Source organism: Zonotrichia albicollis, chromosome 27, assembly GCF_047830755.1.
Source record: "Zonotrichia albicollis isolate bZonAlb1 chromosome 27, bZonAlb1.hap1, whole genome shotgun sequence".
Lineage (NCBI taxonomy): Eukaryota > Metazoa > Chordata > Aves > Passeriformes > Passerellidae > Zonotrichia > Zonotrichia albicollis.
The window spans coordinates 3,373,230-3,391,466 of record NC_133845.1 but is presented as its reverse complement, the minus strand read 5'-3'; the positions used below and the strand labels follow the sequence as shown (position 1 = coordinate 3,391,466).

Genomic DNA, 18,237 nt, shown 5'->3' with positions numbered 1-18,237 from the left:
CAATGGTGTAAATTGCAAATTGAAGCGCCAAAACCAGTCTGGCCTGTGCAGGTCACTGGAGTAGACACACAGCTCTTGCCTGCAAGCATTTGTAATCTAAAACCCCGGCTCTATTCCCACTGGAGGTAATGACAAAACTCCATGTGATTGCAAACGGAACAGGATTAGACCCTAACTAAATAAAAGGAGCTTTTTTTTTTTTTTTCAGTCACCAGATACTCCTTCCCCAGGACAAATTCAAACAGCTCTTGTTCAGGAGTCCAAGAACTGAGTTTAGTCTGGAAAAAATAAAACAACACAACTCCTTTCCTCACTTTCCAGCAGGTTTGGAAAGACAAGGTTTGAAAGAGAGAATTCCCATCTGTTACTGGAGCATTTAATCATTCTCCAAAAGGCAGCGGAGTTTTTATTTTCTCTGGGGAGCCTGCAGCATTAGCTGAGGCATAAAGCAAACTCCACCAAGTGTAGAAAAAACTCACCCTGATGTCCTGTTTGACAAACTGACCCGCGGGTCACAACCTGAGTTTATTGATCCGTGGGGCCTTGTCTGGGTGCCGGGCATGTTTTCTGGACTTTGGTTTCAGCTGCATTCCTCACTTCTCGGAGAGGGGGTGTGGATTTCTGCGAGGAGCAACCACTGGGAAGGAAGTAATGTTCATTAAGTGTGCAGGCAGTGCAGGACCAAGCATGCTCAGTGCAAAAAAGCTTCGCTGCCCTGCCTGTCAAGCCCGAGGTTTGAACTCGGTCCAGAACGCCGGATTTACTTTTCAGGAAGAAACCCTACCTGCCCGGGCTGCTTTCTTTTAATTCTCCCTTCCCTCCTGCTCAGAGGAGCGCAAACAATGTTCTTTTGATGCTTTCCTGCCAGTGGGAATCTCGCCCTGGAGAAGGAGACAAAACTTTGCTACCTGTGAAACGAAGACTGCCTAGGTCAGTACGAGGGGGCGCAGAGGAACTTTGCGAGCAGCTTTTGGTGACTTTTGAACTCCCCTCTTTCTGCTCTCCTCTATCCCTTCCCATCTCCAGCACAGCTGAACTTTTTTGGGGAAAAAAAAAAGAAAAAAAAAGAAATTAAAAATGTTCAGCAGTTGTTCAGCAGTTTTCTGCTTGCTCATTCTCTCTGCTGAAGGTAAACTTGGTTTAAGTGCAAACAGCCCGAATTTGCTGGGAGCTGAGCTTAACTTTTGCAAAGTTGGCTTGTAAAAGTTCAGCTCAGAGAGGTTTTTATTTTCTTCACTTTTTCTTCTCTTTCTTCTTTTTCCTCTCAATGCAAGCCTGGGCTTCCAGCGTGTGCTTTGAAAGCTGTTCCCCCCTTTCTCTCCCCGCCCTCTGCCTTAGAGCTGAAAATGAGACTCGTTCTTGAATAATAAACTCTGTGTTATCAAGCAAATCTTGTGGCTTGTTCATGTGATTGCTCCCAGTCCCAGCATCAATGGCTTTTGCCTCTTAATACATTTTCCAGCTCTTTCTGGAAAAGGAATTGCAAAACTTTTAGCAGAGAGGTGAGAGAAAGCAATTTTAGTTGATAACTAAAGTTCACTCGGTGGCTGAATTTTTAAGTGTTTCAATTTTTAAGTGCTCTCTACTTTTTGCTTTTAAAAGCACATTTAGAACTCCTGACTCTCAAGGATTCAAAATATTCCCAACTTTAGAGTTGGGAAAAGAGAATTTTCCTTCTTTTTGTGAGACTTTGTGCTGCCTAATGGAGATTTTTTTCTGAACATAGGCCAAATGGCCAAGAAACAAAATGACCACTGAATAAGAAGTGAAATGGACTTAAATAATTAGAAACTGCCTGTAGTTAATGATTGTTTGAAGTGGGTCAGAAACATTTGGCAGCTCCTGGTGTTAAATTTTGTCCTGGGATATACTTGGGAATAGTTATGTGGTTTATCAAAAGTTGGGATTTAAGTTTGTGTGTTTGAGGGGTGGGCACAGACTTGGATATTTGTTTTAAAAACTGGAGAAATGACTTAAACATGTGAAAATGTGAAATCCTTGTGTTTATAAGCTGTATATGTTTGTTATTTGGTTGTTCTAAACTGGGAGCTATCCCATGCAGGGGATCTCAGCAGGGAAAAAAGGGATTGCAGGTATGATGAATAACTCCTAGCTGGAGCACTGGGAGTGGAAAATATCTTTGCAAACTCCAAGAATTTTGCAAAAAAAACCCTCTCTGTGCCGAGGGGGAGAGGAGGATTGGGTTTTGCTGGATCTCCTGGGTGATTCCCACTGGGATTACCTGCAGCCAGGCCGGGCAGAAGGAATCTGCAGAAACCCAAGGCTGGAGCTCTCTGATCTTTCCCTGCGCGCGCCCCCTGAGATCCAGGGGAGTTTTTGATGAGGGAAACGTCTCTGCCTTTTGATTTGGGGGCCGTCTGGGGTTGGTGGTGCTGCAGATGGGCACGGTGAGGCCACGGGGCTCTCTCTGCCCCTGGACATTCCAGCCCTCCATTTCCTGGGAAATGGGGAGGGTCCTTTGTGAGGCACTTTGCATATTTATGGGAGAGGGAAAAAAAAATAAAAAAAAAATTTCCTTGTGCTTTGAGAGGCGAATAAAGCCAGGCTGCAAAGCTGCACATCCTCGTCTGAGTGCTGAACACAGAGTTTGGGGCCTGAGATTGATCCCAGATCCATTGTCCTCAGCCAGGCACAAACAACGTGGCCTCCCCCTTTGTTCCTTTGCAGGTACCCAGACTGCATAAATCCAGCTTTGTACAAACCCATTAAATGTAGAAATTATAATTCAGGACAGGAAATATTTTGTGATTATTTAATTTCTTTCCCCAGGGCTGAGATTTTGCAATTTGTAGGTTTGCAAAAGTTGGAAGTGGAAAAAATCCCTTGGTCCCTGGAGCCAAGACTTTCACCTGTGGGATACTCAGGTCCCCATTGTTCCTTTGCAGGTACCCAAATTGCACAAATCCACATTTGTACAAACCCATTTGATGTGAAAATGTAATTCAGGACAGAAAATACTTTGTGATTATTTAATTTCCCTCCTTAGGGGTGAGATTTTTCAATTTATAGGTTTGCAAAAGTTGGAAGTGGAAAAAACTCTTGGCCCAAGGAGCCAAGACTTTCACCTGTGGGATACTCAGGTCCCCATTGTTCCTCTGCAGGTACCCAAATTCTACAAATCCAGCTTTGTACAAACCCATTTGATGTGAAAATGTAATTCAGGACAGGAAATATTTTGTGATTATTTAATTTCCCTCCTTAGGGATGAGATTTTTCAATTTATAAGTTTGCAAAAGTTGGAAGTGGAAAAAACTGTTGGCCCAAGGAGCCAAGATATTTCACCTGTGATGTGGAATATTCAGGTCCCCATTGTTTCTTTGCAGGTACCCAAATTGCACAAATCCACATTTGTACAAACCCATTTCACGTGAAAATATAATTCAGGACAGGAAATGTTTTGTAATTATTTAGTTTCCCTCCCCATGGTTGAAATTTTGCAATTTGTAGGTTTGCAAAAGTTGTAAGTGAAAAAAACTCTTGGCCCAAGGAGCCAAGACTTTCACCTGTGGGATACTCAGGTCCCCATTGTTCCTTTGCAGGTATCCAAATTGCACAGATCCAGCTTTGTACAAACCCATTTTATGTGTAAAATTATAATTCAGGACAGGAAATATTTTGTGATTATTTAATTTCTTTCCCCAGGACTGAGATTTTGCAATTTGTAGGTTTGCAAAAGTTGTAAGTGAAAAAATCTCTTGGCTCAAGGAGCCAAGACTTTCACCTGTGGGATACTCAGGTCCCCATTGTTCCTCTGCAGGTACCCAAATTCTACAAATCCAGATTTGTACAAACCCATTTTATGTGAAAATGTAATTCAGGACAGGAAATATTTTGTAATTATTTAATTTCCCTCCTTAGGGGTGAGATTTTTCAATTTATAAGTTTGCAAAAGTTGGAAGTGGAAAAAACTGTTGGCCCAAGGAGCCAAGATATTTCACCTGTGATGTGGAATATTCAGGTCCCCATTGTTTCTTTGCAGGTATCCAAATTGCACAAATCCACATTTGTACAAATCCATTTCACGTGAAAATATAATTCAGGACAGGAAATGTTTTGTAATTATTTAGTTTCCCTCCCCACAGTTGAAATTTTGCAATTTGTAGGTTTGCAAAAGTTGTAAGTGAAAAAATCTCTTGGCCCAAGGAGCCAAGACTTTCACCTGTGGGATACTCAGGTCCCCATTGTTCCTTTGCAGGTACCCAAATTGCACAAATCCAGCTTTGTACAAACCCATTTTATGTGTAAAATTATAATTCAGGACAGGAAATATTTTGTGATTATTTAATTTCTTTCCCCAGGGCTGAGATTTTGCAATTTGTAGGTTTGCAAAAGTTGGAAGTGGAAAAAATCCCTTGGTCCACAGAGGCCAGACTTTCACCTGTGGGATACTCAGGTCCCCATTGTTCCTCTGCAGGTACCCAAATTCTACAAATACAGATTTGTACAAACCCATTTTATGTAAAAATGTAATTCAGGACAGGAAATATTTTGTGATTATTTAATTTCCCTCTTTAGGGATGAGATTTTTCAATTTATAAGTTTGCAAAAGTTGGAAGTAGAAAAAAATTCTTGGTCCCTGGAGCCAAGACTTTCACCTGTGGGATACTCAGGTCCCCATTGATCCTTTGCAGGTACCCAAATTGCACAAATCCACATTTGTACAAACCCACTTCACGTGCGAGATTATAACTCAAGACAGGAAATATTTTTTATTCATTAAATTTCCCTCCCCAGGGTTGAAATTTTGCAGTTTATAGGTTTGTAAATGTTGCAAGTGCAAAGCAACTCTTGGCCCAAGGAGCCAAGACTTTCACCTGCGATGTGAAATATTGAAATATTCAGATCCATTAAATGAGGATCAGCCAGGTTTTGGCCAAGGATCCATTTATTCTCCTGTCCTCCTTTGTTTCCACCCTTAAATAGAGATTCATTTCTTCCTCCACCTCCCCAGGTATTCCCAAGGCAAGTCTGCTCCTGTTTGTGGGTTGCATTTAAATCCTTCTTTATTTCTAAACCCAGAGAGGGGAATTCCACAGTTCCTGGAAAGGCCCAGGTCTTTCTAAGGTTTCATTTACCTTTTCCAAGCTTTCCTTTACCTCCAGAGTGGAGCAAACCATTGCAAATGGGCTTAACCTCATTTTCTGCCCTCATTTTTGCGCCGAATCCTGGGGTTTTTTAACTATTTAAATAGGGGAAAAAACCCTTCATGTGTGCTTCCAAAGTTCCATGGATGGTTTTGCTCTTTGGAATGGAGATGTCGCCGTCTGAATCCAGCCACAATCAAGAGGCAGGGGTGAAATTTGGATGGATTTGGAGGAGAGGAATGGGTTGGATCCCATCTCCTTTAGCTGTGGGGCTGCTCTTGGAATTGTGGAGCACTTCAGGCGCCTCTCCCAGTGCTCACACATCCTTTTTTAAATTTTATTTTATTTTATTTTGTTTTATTTTATTTTATTTTATTTTATTTTATTTTACTTTACTTTATTTTATTTTATTTTATTTTATTTTATTTTATTTTATTTTATTTTATTTTATTTTATTTTATTTTATCTTATCATTATTTTATTGAAGATGGGGACTCCTCAGAGCATTTTGAGGATCAGGATGTCAAGATCCATCTGAAACACCCTGGGAAAGAGAAGCAGCAGGGATGAGGGGAACAGCCCCACATGGGGATGGCTCTGATGGGTCATTCCCGCATCCTAAATGGGATTTAGGAACATTCCTAAATGTGATCTCTGCAGGGAAAGGACCCTGTGGTTGTTGGGATGTTCTCCCAAGAGCAGGATTCTCCATTTGGGAGAGCTCAGGGAGGTGGAAAAGCAGGGAGGATTTATTTTTGAGGAATGATGGGATTTATTTTTGAGGAAGGATTTATTCTGAGGAGATGAGGACGTGGAATCTCTTTGGGGGAGGCATTTAAAACTGCATTTTTTCATGTCTGGAGCAGAAGTGTGAGGGGAAAACTGCAATTGGTGCCTCAGGCAGTGTTGGAGGTGTCTCAGGCTGAAATGTGCATTGCCATCACCCTCTTGTCCTCGAGGAGAACCCAGGAACAGCAGGGCAGGAAACATTTGTACAAACCCATTTTATGTGAAAATATAATTCAGGAGAATATAATATATAATAAAATATATAATATAATATAAAATATAATCCTGTGCCTGATGTTTGCCCTGAAACGCCCCTGGGAACATCCAGAATGTTCTTCTGTCCCACCTTCCCTGTCCCCACACGGAAACTGCTGCAGGGAATGAGCCATGGAGGAGTTGGAAAAGTTCAAAATAAATCTCTTTACAAGTCCAAAATAAAACCTTGTCCCTCAAGGTGTTGAATTTACCCCAATTTCTCCAAAAAGGCAGAGAGGTGCTTGAGACATGAGCAAAAAACAATTCCTGGTGTTAATGGTGAATTCCTCCCTTCATTTTTGCAGGTAGCAGTGGAAATGAAATCAACTCTATTTGGCCACATAGGCTCCACAAATGTAAGTACAAACAGAATTTCTTTTGCCACTTTTTTTTGGTGGAAGTGCGAGTCCAACACGCGATCAAAGCACAAGACTCGTGTTGATGTTGTGTGGGGTTTTTTTTTTTTAAAAAAAAAAAAAGCAAACAAACAAGGAGGTCAGGGGAAAGTTATTTATTTGACATTTTCCTGCTGGCTTTGCAGAAAATCAGGGTTCATTTGGATTTAGATCCAGCTGCATTTGGGCCAAAGTTGTCTCTGGGGAAGTCTAGGAGGGGACAGGAGAGGAGAAAAAGCTTTTAGCTCTGTCTGCTGAGAAACCTCCTGGGCAGCAATTGCAGAAACTCCTGCGGGACTCAGGAGTTGAACTCCTATTTTTAGAAGGATTGTGGGAGCTGAAATCAGCCTTTAAAGCTTTTAGGAACCTGGCAAGGCAGGTGGGAACCCCGTGGGACGTGGGAAGTGTCTGAACAGGTTGTGAGAGTTAATTCTTAACTCACCAGAGGGACATCAGCAAAACCCACTCGACTCCTGCATCAATCTTCCCAATATCCAAATCCTTATAAAGCTTCCATCTCCTGGTTCCAGAGGAGCTGAAATGCAGAAATTCTGAAGCCTGAGTTTGAGCCTCTCAATGATTTTGGGTGTTTTATCCATTGCTTTCGGATCACAAATTAAAATAATGAATGCAACACATATTTCATGTGTTGCTGCCTTGTGGAGTTCACCAAAGTTCAGGGAAGGTTTTTTTTATTTTTGTTTGAGGTTGGGGAGTGCTGCAAAATTGAAGCTGAAGCTCAGTGCAGATTCTGCCCTCTGCCAAAAAAAAAAAAAAAAAGTTTTTTAGAGTTACAACCTGGGCCAGAGTTCAGCATCTCAATCCCCTTTGCCCGGGCAGAGGTGCAAAGAAATGGAACTTTGTGCATCGAGATGCAAATTCTCCATAGAAATGGGGCTTTTCTGAGCTGCTCTGGGGGTTCAGGTGGCTGAAGAAACGAGCTTTGTGTTCCCCGGGCAGCAGGGCCCGGCGTTTGTGCAAAGTGCCTTTGTGTGGGGCTGTGTAAAGCCCTCAATGTGCCATTCTTTCTGCTTCAGCTGCGAGAGACTCCCATCTTCTCTATTGATTTTACCCCGAGCTCTGCCTGCCCTTGAAGGTGTGACCTGTACCTCGGGCTAATTTATTTCTGTCATGGCTGCGGCGTGGCTTGGAGGGCAGCAGGGGCTGCGAGGGAGAACAATGAATCCAGCACGGAATATAAATCCCGAGGCTGCAGCCCTCAGACATTCCAGCACACAGCCCATTCTCCTGCCTGGCATTCTGCACGCTCTTGGATTAAAAAGGGGAAAAGAAAAAAAAAAGATAAAAAAAAAGAAAAAAACCCCCCAAAAATAAAAGGCAGGCATTTGTATAACTAATCAGGTGAGCCATTGTGGGTAATCCCTTTGGTCACACACGCTGGCATGGATATTAAAATTTGCTGGGCTTCTAAACCACTTACAATGACATCTTAGTTTGTGAACCTGAATGGAAAAGCCTCACCTTGCTGGCCTGGGAGTGGTTTTGGAGCTGAGCACTGGAAAATTTGTGTGTGGATGGGCAAAAGGTTTGGGTTTTGTGCTGAAAATTCATTTGGGCAGGCAGGCTGACGGATTATTTTATTCTATTATTTTATTTTATTGTTTTATTTTATTATTTTATTTTATTATTTTATTTCGTGTTGTATCACATTTACTCTCCTGTTCAGCTTTTATTAAATATAAGTTTAAATGAGGTTTAAACGCTGCAGCTGCCGGCCCCTCTCTCAGTGGGGTTTTCTCTCCTGCCCTGCCTGTGCCCAGCAGCCTTTTCCTTAAATAATTGTATTTAGGGAATCCTAAATCCTAAATCCACTTCCCTGGGGAAAACTTGTTGCTCCTGGGTTCCCTTGGGGGAAAGCTGAGCATCCTGTGCTGGCAGTGTGGCCTTGGGGTGCAGGCAGCCCTGGGGTGGCTGCAGGGATTTCCAGGCTCCCTCCTCCCACCTGGGTGAGGTTTTGGGTGAAATTTTGGGGTTTTTGGGTGAAATTTTGGGTTTTTGGTCACCCTGTGATGAGGGGGATGGTTTAGGGCTGATTTTCTGCAGTTCAAGGTTGTGCAGCACAAAGAGGGGGTTCATAAAACAGGAGTTCGCATCATTCCAATTCACTGCTTTCCCTGGGCAGTAAATTTAAATTTAAAGGATTTAGGGCTCATCCTGAAGAAGGGCTGAGCCAGGAAAAGCTGCCCTGGGGTTTCTGCTGTGGAAAAGTCAGCATTCAGAGCAATGCAGAGCACTCTGGAGCTGGGTTTGTTTCATTTCCAGGTGATTTTCTGAGAGCTGCTGCCACAGAAAGCACTGAATTACCCTGGGATAGCTGAGTTCAGTGAAAATTCAACCACCCTGGCCTGTGGAGCCACATTTGTGAAGCCTGTGTGCCAAATTTAAAGTTTGCAGCTAAATCTGGTTATTTTCTGTGGGATTTTGCTTCCAATGGGTCCCTGTGCCACAGCCATAAAAGTTTGGTTTTCTTAGCCCGAAGATTTTGTGCAGAAATATTTTGGTAGAGGGGAAAAAGCAGAACAGGAGGTGACAAATCTGAGTAGAAATGTGAATCAAAAGAAGATTTAGGATTTATGGAATATATATATATATATATTATATTTCTTATGTTATAATAATATTTAGTTGAAGTGAAAACGAAGAGCAGCTCACAAGCTGGAGGGAACCTGAGGTTCTCAGGGTTTCTCTACCTCTACCAAAATGCTTTTGTGCTTCTGAATGATGTTTGAATTGTGCTTATGAATTGATGTTTTCAGCTTGGTGATTTTGTGATTCCCCGCCTAAAATCCAGGTTTTGGCAGAGGTTTCAGCTCTTGCTGCAGAGGCTGGGGAGGGACAGGGTGAAAATTTCTGCTGTGGCCTTTTAAGTTTCTACTGAGATTCAATTCATCTCCACATCATCCTGGCTTGTTTCATTGCTATTTTCTCCCTGCATGCACTGGGCAACTTTGGAAATTAAAGAAAGGGAAAATAGAATAAATAAAATGCTCAAGACCCTCGATGGAGCAGCTGTGCAGTGGGAACTCTTCTCCCTTTGACCCCACAGAGCTGTCAGCACTGAAGACATGAATTCAGTTGATGTTTCCTTGATATTCTGGAGATTTTGGGGTTTTTTCCTCATTTTTGGGTGTCCTAGAAAGGTGTTGGGGTGCTCAGGTTAACCCAGAGGCAACTGTGAGGGGAGAAATGAATCCCAGGGCTGATGGCAGGAGCAGAGAACACCAAAACCCCCTAGATAAGATCTCCAAGGTGTAATGGGGGATTTTTAGGACTCAAAAGCATCCCATTAATTCAGCTGAATTTTTATTAATTAGCATCTTATCAACTAAAAAATCACTCTTTTTTTTTTTTTTTTTTGGTAGCAAAACGAAGGGAGAAAAAAAAATACCCAAAGCTGGGTCAGAGAGGGATGGTTGCAAAATAATTTAAGAGCTGAGGTGGCCTCTCATGTGCTGCCCAGATGTGCAGCCCCAAATGTCTGTTCTGGGAGGCTGATTATGGAATACATGCATTTAGAGCTGGCAGCAAAGGGAGAATTGATTTCTTTCTGGAGTGCAGTGGCTGTTGCTGTGCTGGAGATAATTAAACATCAGAGCAGAAGCAAAACTGAGCTGGAAAAGGAGAATTATTGCACCTCTAGGTGGGAAGAACTGTGGGATTGTCTGCACTGGGGTGGGCAGAATTTGATTTTTATTAAAGTGGGGATGCACAGATAAAGTGCATTGAGTGACTTTGGGGTCACTCTTGGTCTTGGTGGAAGAGATTTTGTGTAAACTTGATTTGGTTCCAAACTAAATGCAGTGAAAACAAATCCAAGCCACTCTTATTGTGAAGCCTAAACAGAATTTTAACAGTTCTCAACTAACTCACCTCAAAAATTAATTAATATACTTTGGTTGTCTTGAGTGCTCTGCTGCAGATGCTCAAAGTCCAGATTTGATTTTATCATTCTCTCCTTGCAGTATTTGGTTTTTTTGCCTTGCAGACTCCAAGATAATGTGCTAATTTCAGCTTTCACAAGGAAAAAAAAAAAGGTGTTGCAGAGAACATCTTTGAGAATATGAACCCCAAAGGTGTCAATATCAGAATTCAGATAATTTTAGTCTAATTTTAATTTTGCTTTTGGAAGTTCAGATTTGTAAATGCTGGGGTTTATTCTGTGCCCTGGAGGGAGTGATGGGATTTTAGCTGGTGTCATAACTGGGGATCTGATTTCTGTCAAGTGGCTCAGCACTGATTATCCCCTGCAAGGAGGGAAAACAGCTTGGCTGAGGGATATCCATGGTTGGGATGAAATAAATTCCATGGAATGAGAGGAAGGGTTGGGAGGGACCTTAAACCTTATCCAGTCCCATGGGCAGGGATCCTCCCAGTGTCCCAGGGAGTTCCAGCCTGGCCTTGGGCTCTTCCAGGGATCCCATCCCAGCCTCTCTCCCAAGATTTCATCCCAAAATCCCATCTAGACCTGCCCATGGAATCCTGGAATGGTTTGAGGGGCCTCAAAGCCCAACCAGTCCCACCATGAGTCCAACACTTCCCAATATTCCAGGATGTTCCAGTTTGGCCTTGGGCTTTTCCAGGGATCCAGGGGCAGCCACAGCTGCTCTGGGAACTCCATCCCAACCCCTCTCTCAATATTTCATCCCAAAATCCCATCTAAACCTGCCCATGGAATCCTGGAAGGGTTTGAGGGGCCTCAAAGCCCAACCAGTCCCACCATGGGTCCCCCACACCTCCCACTGTCCCAGAGTGCTCCAGCCTGGCCTTTGGCATTTCCAGGGATCCCATCCCAGCCCCTCCTCACAATCCCAGCCAGGAATTCCTTCCCAAACTCCCACCTAAACCTGTATTCCATCCCAGGGCCTGCTCACACTCCCAGTCAGGAATTCCTTCCCAAAATCCCACCTAACCCTAATGCTCGCCCAAGATTTCATCCCAAATCCCATCTAAACATGGAATCCTGGAATGGTTTGAGGGACCTCAAAGCCCAACCAGTCCCACCATGAGTCCAACACTTCCCAATATTCCAGGATGTTCCAGTTTGGCCTTGGGCTCTTCCAGGGATCCCATCCCAGCCACAGCTGCTCTGGGAACTCCATCCCAGCCCCTCTCTCAATATTTCATCCCAAAATCCTATCTAACCCAGCAAATGGAATCTTGGAATGGTTTGAGGACCTCAAAGCCCAACCAGTCCCACCATGGGTCCCCCACACCTCCCACTGTCCCAGGGTGCTCCAACCTGGCCTTGGGCTCTTCCAGGAATCCAGGGGCAGCCACAGCTGCTCTGGGAATTCCATCCCAGCCTCTCTCCCAAGATTTCATCCCAAAATCCCATCTAAACCTGCCCATGGAATCCTGGAAGGGTTTGAGGGGCCTCAAAGCCCAACCAGTCCCACCATGAGTCCCTGAATCCCAACCCTAACCCTAACGCTCATCCAAGATTTCTTCCCAAATCCCATCTAAACATGGAATCCCGGAATGGTTTGAGGGACCTCAAAGCCCAACCAGTCCCACCATGAGTCCAACACTTCCCAATACTCCAGGATGTTCCAGTTTGGCCTTGGGCTCTTCCAGGGATGCAGGGGCAGCCCCAGCTGCTCTGGGAATTCCATGCCAGGCCCTCCCCACCCTCCCAGCCAGGAATTCCTTCCCAAACTCCCACCTAAACCTGAATCCCAACCCTAACCCTAGCCCTCTCCCAACATTTCTTCCCAAAATCCCATCTAAACATGGAATCCTGGAATGGAGGCACTTCCCAAACCTGTGGTGGGTTGAGAAATGTGAATTTTATAGAGATTTGGGCCAAGAAAAGCCGGAGCCTGGTGGGTTTTATTCCCCCTTTTGGGGGGCAGGTAATTTAAGAGCTCAGTGTGTGTCTCAGCTTCCTCACCTGTCAGTGGGGGAATTACTTCACAGGGGACTGGAAATATCATTATAATGATCCTTGGGATGTGCTTTCATATGCTGGGAAGGAGAGTGGGAGCGTTCACATGTACCAGAGAAAAGGGAAAAAGTAGGTTAGGCCTGTCTGAGCTTGTCATGCTTCTCCTGTGTCAGCAAACTCGGGGAGACAAGAGAAAGGAGAGGAAGAGAGATCAAAAGAATACATTAAATTAAAAGGTAAACAGGGAAAGTTAAACTTAAAGCAGCCAGGAGGGAGCTGCACGGGGCTTGGCTGCCTTCATCCGGATTTTCTATCCTGGGCCAAGGCCTTGGTCATCAACAAAAATCCTGAGGAAATCCCGGTGTGGGGAAGAGCTGGGGGTGCTCTGCATGAGGGGAGAGGCCTGTGGAGGAAATTTGGAGGGAATTTGGAGGGAATTTAGAGGAAATTTGGAGGAAATTTGGAGGGGTTTTCCTCTGGTGATGGAGAAAGCAGGGCCCTGGTGGAGCTGGGATGCTCAGGGTGGCACAAAGGAAAGATTTATTGCTCTCTGGCAGGGGTGAGAGGCATTAACTCTTTATAAATGTGGTTTTATGTCCTCACAACTCTCAGCAAACTGGGTTTTAGGGACTTAATAAAGATTCTGGAGCAGCTAAGCTGGACTTTAATGTTGAATTTTGAGTCTAAGTGTCCAAGGCCATGTTGGACAGGGCTTGGACAGCCTGGCCTGGTGGAAATGCCCCTGCCTGAGGGTTGAGATGAGCTTTCACCCTGTGAGCAGACAGAGCTCTGAGCTGTGCTGATGTTCTATTCCCTTTAATCTCTTCTGTCTGTGGGTGAAATAGGCCAAGGAAGCTTTAAATGCAGATCTATACCGTGAATTTTCCATATAAAGTAGGAGGAGGAGAACAGAAAGCACATGGGGGAAAATTCCTGACAGTCAATAGACAGAGGGTTGGTTATATTTTTACAGAATGATGGGTCAAACACTAGGCTGCCAAAAGCAATCATACCACTTGTAATCTTCTTTAACTGTATCCAGTCAGAAAAAAAGATGAAAAATTGTTTTTCTGCCTTTGAAGAATGGAAATATGTTTTCCCATTCCCACCCTGACCTGTTTTACTCGGAGAGATTCTGGATCCACTCACTCAGCTAAATCATCATAAGCAGAGTGTGATGGAAACACAAAACTTGTCCTAAAATTCTGCTTTTTGCACCTCCAGCAGCTGGGGAAGGGTTTTTTTAAAGAAAAAAATTCTTGATTTGCATGCTGAACCTTATCTGTGGCAAAGCTGGGTGCTTGCAGGCCAGCTTTGTGTGGTATAATCTGATTTTTGCACACGTTGAGGCTGTTTGGCTGTGTGTCATGTCCAGCCTTCCTTTTGGGGAACCTCCACTCACCACGAGTTTCCTCCAAGGGGCTGCAGAGAAGTTTTTAAACAGATTCAAGATAAACAAAAGTGGTGGGATGAGGTAGAAACCTCTTGGGAAACCAAAAGGGGAAGATTCCCCTGGCAGCTGGACTGTGCTGAGGTAACGGAGCCCAAAATCAGGTGAAACAACCACGGCGAATGTGGAGGGCAGGATCTGAGGGGCTCACACCTGAAAAAAAATTTTGGTTTGTGAGTGCAAAATCCCTGCAGCTGGAACATCTGCCTGGTGTGCCACTGGCAAGGGAATGGGGCATGGAAAGGTAGGGAGATCTCTGTATTTCTGTTTTAATTGAAATTAAATGTGGAGTAGCAAAACCACCTTGGTATTTTAGGGGGTTTGTGCTGTGGTGGAGCGCTTGGAAAGTCTTGTGGGGATGCTGTGATGAAGTGAGAACAGCTTCTTCATCTTTCAAACCTTACAAAATGAGGTTATTTTCTTAAAAAAATCCAATTTTTTGGGAGGCGTGGAGCAGTCATCAAGTGCCTGAGGATTTTGTGTGTGATTTTTGTGTGTTGGGCTCACATTATCTGCAAGGGCAAGTGGTGACAGGAGAGGGGGAACAGCTTCAATGTCCAAAGCTGGGCACTGCCAGGGACCCAGGGGCAGCCCCAGCTGCTCTGGGAATCCCATCCCAGCTCCTCCCGACCCTCCCAGACAGGAATTCCTTCCCAAACTCCCCCCTAACCCTAACCCTAATCCTCTCCCAGTATTTCATCCCAAAATCCCATCTAAATATGGAATTCTGGAATGGCTTGAGGGATCTCAAAGCCCAACCAGTCCCACCATGGGTCCAACACTTCCCAATGTCCCAGGGTGTTCTAGCCTGGCCTTGGGCTCTTCCAGGGATCCCATCCCAGCCCCAGCTGCTCTGGGAATTCCATTCCAGCCCCTTTCCCCATATTTCATCCCAAAATCCCATCTAAACCAGCACATGGAATCCTGGAATGGTTTGAGGGACCTCAAAGCCCAACCAGTCCCATCATGGGTCCCACACTTCCCAGTGTCCCAGAGTGCTCCAGCCTGAGCTTGGCCTCTTCCAGGGATCCCATCCCAGCCCCAGCTGCTCTGGGAATTCCATTCCAGCCCCTTTCCCCATATTTCATCCCAAAATCCCATCTAAACCAGCAAATGGAATCTTGGAGTTGTTGGAGGGACCTCAAAGCCCAACCAGTCCCACCATGGGTCCAACACTTCCCAATATCCCAGGTGGCTCCAGCCTGGCCTTGGGCACTGCCAGGGATGCAGGGGCAGCCACAGCTGCTCTGGGGATCCATCCCAGGGCCTCCCCACCCTCCAGGAATTCCTTCCCAAAAGGAATTAGCAGAGCATAGGCTGAGACTGGATATTCAGGAGGAAATCCTGCTCTGTGAGGGTGGTGAAGCCGTGGCACAGAATGCCCAGAGAAATTTTGGACACCCAAAATATCCAAGGCCAGGCTGGACAGGGCCTGGAGCAGCCTGGGATAGTGGGAGGTGTCCCTGGAAGAGGCCATGGCCTGATGAAGGTGACCATCCTCAGCAGCAGCAGTGAGGCAGAAGCTGCAGAATGAATTTGGGGTTAAATATTTCCCCCAGGGCTGTCAGCAGCACTGGAGCAAGATTTAACCCAAATGGAAATCCTGTGGTGCTGCTGTGGTGCAGTTTTGGATGGATAACCAACTTGCATAATTTTTAATTACTGCCTTCATGGAGAATAAATTGAAATATTCTGGTGCATTTGCAGAAGAGAGTAACCCAGAACCAACTCAGGGCTCCTCAGCAGGGTAAGAAAATTTCAGGTGAAGTTTGTAACTCTTGCTTTGAGATTTAATGCAAATCTGAGCTAGAGCAGAGAAGAATATTTAGCTTTTAATTCAGAACTGCACGTGGCAAGTGAGTGGTATCTACTGCAGCAAAAATTGGGGTTTTGAGGCACCCTCCAAACCTCTTCACCTTTTGATGCCATTCCTCAGAGCCAGCTCAGCTGGCTGACTTAGTGATGCCATAAAACAGGAGCCATCTCTGCTATTTACAGGCTTGTTTTCATGTTTGTCTGATGGTGCTTAAATCTCCTTACCCCTCGTGCCACCTTCTCAGAGTGTCAGCCCATCACAACCTTATTCTTCTTTCTCTTTAAATCCTATTTTTTTGTGCTTTTTTTTTGCAAAGCCAACAGCAGCCACTTTCCCTTTTCCCAGTAGTCCCCAAGCAGTGAGGAAGGCTGGCCACTGGCCAATTCATTTAAACCTCTGGAATAATAGTTTGCCCTCTAATGAATAGTCTGGCTTTAAATCTCTCCATTCGAGGGTGGTGGCACTCCCGAAGCTGACAGGTACTTATGAGACACTGAGGAAAGGTCATTTGTTGGGTGTTACTTTCATTGATCTGGCCAGAAAACCTCCTGGCCATTCCTCTCTGCTCCTTGTAGGCAATAAAAAAAGAGGCAAAAAAAGCAAGGCAGAAAATCCATTCATTTTCCCATATTTGCTTCAGAAGCCACAAACAACCCATTTCCAGTCAGCAGTTTCCTATTTAAATGTCACAGAACTCAGCCTCACAGTTGGCATCACCTTATTCTGATCAGGGAAACTGAGGCACGGAACATGGGGATTGTTTTTCCCCGGCCACCAGGTGTTAATCCTGGGCTGGAAGCTGGGAGCTCCTTGCTGTGGCTGGCAGAGGGCTGGAGGAGCACCACTGGTGGGAGATTTATTGCTCATTTCATCCCTCTTCCCCCGCACCCATAAATCAAATGCTACCATTTTCTTCCTGAAGCTGGAGCTTAATGAACCTAAAAGCAATCTGAGGAAGTAGCACCAAAACCTGGCGGTGCTAAAGCCCTGGTCCATCTACAAATGAGAACCCAGAGCACTGGCAAAGTTATTTTTAGTGTAACTTGAGTTTAGTTTCCACAGGAGTTGCCAGACCCATATTTCAAGGCCTGGCTTCTTGATGCCCAGGAGAATAAAGTGACTTTGACATCTCCTAAACCAGGCTGGGAGGGAATGGCTCCTACCTGGATTAATGATTGTGATGCCTCAGGTTTTAGGTTTTATATTTTTCAGGTTCTGTGCTGCTTTAGTGTGTGGGTCTGGGTTCACACCAGGGGATGGTGAGCTCTGTGCACAGAGCAGGGAGACAAAACAATTCCTGCTCCAGCTGGGCACCAAGGACAAATGACCCAAATCTCAGCCCAGGAGCACAAACCCCGTGGGCTGGAGAGAGAAAAACAAGCAGGGTGGGACTGCAGGGGCTAAAGCTGGAATGGGACAATGAACTGCAAGGTGCAAATGGAGCAGAACTGATCCCAGGGAGAGACCCCAGGAGCGCTCGTGCATTTTGGGGCCCTTTTGGGTCATCTTGGGTTCATTTTGAGGCCATTTCAGTTCATCTGGGGTTCATTTTGGGACCATTTTGGATTCACCTTGGGTTCATTCCCATGTCTTGCATCTTCATCCATCTTCTTGCACCTCTTCATCACCAACAGGAAAATGGTCCCTTTTGGTGAAGAAGAGGTGCAAGACTCCCATTTTTTGGAAAACACCCCAGGAGCTGTTTCCCACCTCAAGCTCTGCAATACTTATTCCTCACTCAGAGCATGGTGAGCTGTTGGATTCCCATGTGGAAAATGGTCCCTGTTGGTGAAGAAGAGGTGCAAGACTCCCATTTTTTAACTCTGTGATCTCTACACATCTCTGAATTCTTTCACCAGATCAATCTACTTCTGTTAGGAGGAGGAGGCAAGCAAAAAAAAAAAATGGAGGTAAATTGCAGCAACAAAAGTGAAAGAGAGAGGAAGCAGAAGGTATTTACTTCTCACCTGCTACAAATTACCCTGCAGCAGAAAGCAGGGAGGAGGAGGAGGAGGAGTGGGATGGTGCAGAACAAAAGGCTTTTCTGCCTCGAAATGCACCAAGGTGGGAGCTCTGCGTTTCTCAGGAGTTTGGTTTCAGCAGCCAGACACATCCTTGGGAAGGGCTCTGGGGGCTTTTTCTGCTCCCTAATGACACTCAGGCTTTGTCCCTTGGCCGGGCAGGGTTTGGCTTGAAGGCTAAAGTTACAGTTGGAGCAGAACTCGTTCCATATTGGCTTGTTTGATCCTGGGAGAAGGGGAAAAATCTGCTCAATGCGGTTCTCATTAGCCAAAAAAGCTGTAACATGCTGGAGTCATTAGTAGTTTGTTGATTGAGTTAACCGTGCAAGGCGGGCTGCAATTGATCATCTGCATTCTCATTAAATATGCTGCAGTCTCGGGGAGGTTGTTATGGAACTGCTTGGAAGGCAGGCAGGAGCAATCTTGGTTTCAGCCCAGAGCACCAGTTTTAAAATCTCTTTTGACTTCAGGCTCGGAGTGCATAATTAATATCAGAGATGG

At 45.0% G+C, this 18,237-nt stretch overlaps 1 protein-coding gene across 7 annotated transcripts in view; it reads left to right on the top strand.

Annotated features, from left to right (window-relative positions):
• The first annotated feature begins 459 nt into the window (after nucleotides 1–459).
• Nucleotides 460–18,237, top strand: part of LOC106630104 (uncharacterized) — a 178,040-nt gene continuing 160,262 nt past the window's right edge. For 2 of the 7 annotated variants that reach the window (XR_012583884.1, XR_012583882.1), the window contains exons 1-2: nucleotides 460–930; nucleotides 6,455–6,505. The gene's annotated coding sequence lies outside the window, so the exon portion shown is untranslated. The remainder of the gene's footprint in view (nucleotides 931–6,454; nucleotides 6,506–18,237) is intronic. The other 5 variants (XR_012583885.1, XR_012583883.1, XR_012583881.1 and 2 more) reach the window with 4 other exon arrangements.